This window comes from Chiloscyllium punctatum, unplaced genomic scaffold, assembly GCF_047496795.1.
Source record: "Chiloscyllium punctatum isolate Juve2018m unplaced genomic scaffold, sChiPun1.3 scaffold_220, whole genome shotgun sequence".
Lineage (NCBI taxonomy): Eukaryota > Metazoa > Chordata > Chondrichthyes > Orectolobiformes > Hemiscylliidae > Chiloscyllium > Chiloscyllium punctatum.
Window position 1 is genome coordinate 101,126 of NW_027309954.1, and position 4,412 is coordinate 105,537.

The 4,412-nt window shown below is 43.9% G+C and overlaps 1 long non-coding RNA gene across 1 annotated transcript; it reads left to right on the plus strand.

The window, feature by feature from the left end:
• The first annotated feature begins 225 nt into the window (after positions 1 to 225).
• Positions 226 to 4,064, plus strand: LOC140472025 (uncharacterized). The gene is made up of 3 exons (XR_011957342.1): positions 226 to 412; positions 875 to 928; positions 3,135 to 4,064. It is a non-coding gene; the product is annotated as an uncharacterized lncRNA (long non-coding RNA).
• The last annotated feature ends 348 nt before the right edge of the window (positions 4,065 to 4,412 follow it).

Below are 4,412 nucleotides of genomic sequence, written 5' to 3' on the forward strand. Positions count from 1 at the left end.
GACACTGCAGCACCCGGGTAATGGGTTCTGAAGAAAATCCACACAGGACTGTAATGTTTCACTCTGTTTCTCCGTCCACATCTCCTGCCAGACCCTGCTGACCTCCTCTAGCACTGTCTGATTGACTCTCAGAGTTTCGGCATCTGCATGAGTCACCCTTCGGCCTCGCCCGGCACTGTGACGTCACGGACCCGTATGTGCATGCGTCCAGATCCCTGGCCAAGATGGTGGCTGTTCATCTCGGAACTGCGACACATTTAATTGCAAGTTATTTTTCAACGTAGTCGCTTCTCGCTGAAAGGGTTTTTAAACGCTCGACAGCTCCTGCAGCCTTAACATGTGCAAAAACGCATCTCTTCCCATTTCCAACGGAGATAAAGTCGGTTTTGCCAATGTGCTGCCCTCGCCTGTCGTGAGTATGGAGGGCTTTAAGGACTGCTGGGCATGCTGGCTCGCTGCACCCGCAATTGAATTCAGTTATTACAGAAAATTGATTCTGTTCATGAATAACTTTTTTTCTTTTTATTCCAACCTTTTGTTTTCCAAACAATCTTTGGAAAACAGAATTTGTAGTTAGAAAAATATCTTAAAATGGGATGCATATATCAAATCTCTCAAATCATCTCTACAACATAACCTTGTCATTAAAGTACGAGATCTCTCAAATCATTTTGTAAATTCCCGTTCTGAGTTGATGATGGTGGATTTTGGAAACTCCTTTAACAAGTGGATGTTTAGCACTCAAACCAAGAGATATATTTGTTTATTCTGAAAGTGTCTCAACATGTGTCTTTTGTCATCTCATTTTGCAGAGTAGTAGAAGTAATGAAAACTGAAGTGTTTCTCTGATTTCAGTTCTGTGGTATCTTTTCAGCTAAAAAATCCAGCCGGAGAGTTTACATTGAAGGACAATGAAGTTGGTTCAGAGGTGAATAATATTGAGCATTCATCTATAATCCAATACTGAACTTGCTTTGCTGTGGTTCATTGGTCAGGCCCTGGTGTGATCCCTTTACTGTGGATCTGAATCCATGTCCATCCATTGCTCTGTTTAAGCCCTCTCCTCCATGACAATCTCTTTTCCATTGTCCAACCTGCACCACCTTTAGTAATGTGGATTTTAACCCGATGTGATAGTTTTTTGTTATTCCTTCCAGTCATGTTCAAATGAGGGTTTTATCACTGCATGTCCCTATGCTATGTGATGTTAATTTATTCCACTCGTTTATGTGGCCTCCCTCACAAACATCTCTCAGACTTTCCTATACTCCTGCTTGCTTTTATTCTTCATGCTCCCTCTTACACACTGTATTCCCTTCCCTGTTCTTACCGCCTCACCTCCCCTTCCCTGTCCTTACCAATCCCCCTCCCCAACAACCCCTTTCATTTCTCTTTCATCCCTGAGTGGCCCGAGTCTTTTCTTGGTCGAGATACTTCCTTGATGCATAATAGAACGTGGAACAATGCAGCACAGGAATGGACGCAAGATGCTGTGTTGAACATGCTGATCAAAACCCTCTGTGCAATCAGCCTGAAACCAAACGGTGTTAGCCTGACAGCAAGTCGGGAACATGCTGAACTGGATTATAAAGGATATGACAATAAATGATAACTGGACACTGAGAAATAATGGGGGAAATATGTTTTTTTAGAAGCAGAATATTTTTAAATCTGTTGTATTCTATATTTTGGTATGAGCATAACTGGCAGAATAGATAAGGCTGTGGGAGGCTGTTGGTGGTGGGGAATATTTAAAATTTCAGCGGCATTTTGACAAGGTTCAACAGGGGCTAAAGTATAGCGAGGGAGAGAAAAAAGCCCCTGAAAGGTCAATGAGGCCGTTTATGTGGAATCACAGTTGATGGGGGAGATCTGAAAAAAAAGTGTTTGGATTTTACTGTGGAGATTCCAGGAGAAAACAGCACAAGGAGCGTGCTGTCAGCCAAAAGCCGCACCCATCTCATTCACCCGGCCACTTTCTGCTCCAAGTATTGCAGAGTCTATGGGAGGCCACATCAGTCTGTACAGCCACCTACAGACTCCCACGGAGCGTGGGAGATAGTCAGCGTAATCTGTGACCCATCACCAATGCGATAATGAGAGAGGAAAGTTGAATCCCCTCACTGTTATCCCAATGCCTTTGTTACAAATTCAAATAATTCCTTGTTAATCCAGTGTCTCACAATGTAATGCTGTAAAGGAGCCTTAACACTGCTCTTGCACTTCTGTGTTCTGACCCTTATTACCCAGAATTTTGTCTACGACTGATTGAATATCTAAGGCCACATATTTTCTTGATTATCCCATTGTTATCCCTAACGATGAGAGATCCCCAACCTTCTTCCCATTCTGCCTGACTTTCCACAATGTTATGTAGCTGTGAATATTAATGCCCCACCTTCTTGTTCACCCTGTGACCATGTCTCCCTGATGGTGAGTAGATAGAAATCACAAGTCACACGTGCATATCCCTTAGTGCAAATACTTCTTTCATCCAAATTTAGAAACAGTAATTTACTTTTTATCACTATTTCCTGTCACAAACATATTTGCTGGTGTACAATATTAGTTGAACTCACTTCCTTCCTCTTTCTTTCTGTTTGTCCCCAACCACGTCCCCCTGTTTCAATATTTTAATCTCTCCCCGTGGAATTCGGATTTCCTTTCAGCTGAGCCCTATACCTTCTCATGGGTGCCAGTTTCAAGCACTCTGCACAATCCTGGTCATATGATTGACCAGGGCACTGGTTCCACCACTGTACCATCCCAATAAAATAGCTGACTTCTCCCTTAGAACTGGTAACAGTTCCCACTGCATCAGACCCACTCCTTCTGACACAATGGTTTGATTCTGAAAACCTGCTGCACTCTGGTGATGTCACTCAGTCTCTCTCCATGTGGTATCCCTCACTGTGTGGGTCTAATTGCTGCCTCTGTCAAAGCCTCTCACTCCTGCAGCTGGTCTACGATTCTGAGCCAAAGGAATTCTCCACTCCAGACTGACGGAGCAGCACAAGCCAGGGATGGAGACTGGGATTTTCCAGGTGTCTGTTGGACTCAGTGCTACTCGACATGAGTCATCCTCACTACCTCAGTCTAATTTGCCATTCTGTCTGTTTTTCTCTCTCCTTTAGGTAATCAGGATGTGCCTGACTTCGCCAAATTCGTAATTCTCATTCATTGCCACATTGAAGACAATTGGGCAGCCAGAGAGAGATGGAGAGTGCGATCTGGAGCCTTCAGTAAATCCTGCAGCCGAAAAGATCACTCACAGTAAACAGCACAGGGAGGAGTTACTGGCCTTCTATATTCCGACGTGGAAGACAGGACGTAGACACAGTTCTCGGCAAGGAAAAGCAACATTCTAGGCTTCATTCCCACCATCTTGTGAGAGTCCTGCTCTCACCTCTGCTGTACTCACTGAGACAGCACAGAGGTCCCAGGCATCAATCCAGCCCCATGTTGTATTAGGGACCTCTGTAATATCCTCCAGTCCCAATAATCCTGTCTCTGTTTGGAATCTCCTCTATATCACACAATGCTCTTTGTCTCTGTCAGGTTCTCCAATCCCTAACACCCTAATCCATACATTTTTCCAGTAAATACTAAATTCGTTCATCCCGGTAAACCCTGACAGTGCTGTTTCTCCCTGTAAGCTCCTCCTACCAACATCACCCTCCATGTCATTGTATTAGTCTTTAACCTCTTCTTCTTTCCCTATCTGTGCAAACTTCTCCAGCTCCGACAATCTTCCTTAGCTGTGAAAAAAATGTAATCTCCTTATTCTTCTCCAATTCTTCAAACGTAATCTATGTAAACTTCACCCTCAACACCCCCTCCCAACCCCACCAACCGTCCCAACAATAGAACCGCTTTCAGTTTGTGCAATCGTCCCCACATGTGTAACTGTCTCCAACCCAGCAACCTGGCATTGTCCATTGTTTTCCTGTCTACGTCGCCTCCAGAGCCTAGAAGTCCGCTTACATATTTAAACGTCTTCAGTCACTACAGTCTTCCATATCTCTGTTAGTATATACAATAGTCTTCTCCCTGAAACACCCTTAAACTCCAAGACAACTATATACCGGTGAGCCTGACCTCGGTGGTGGGAAAGTTGTTGGAGGGAATTCTGAGGGATAGGTTGTACATATATTTGGAAAGGCAAGGACTAATTCGGGATAGTCAACATGGCTTTGTGTGTGGGAAATCATGCCTCACAAACTTGATTGAGTTTTTTGACGAAGTAAAAAAGAGTATTGATGAGGGCAGAGCAGTACATGTGATCCATATGGACTTCAGTAAGGTGTTCGACAAGGTTCCCCACGCGAGACTGATTAGTAAGGTTAGATCTCATGGAATACAGAGAGAACTAGCCACTTAATACAGAACTTGCTCAAAGGTATAAGACAGAG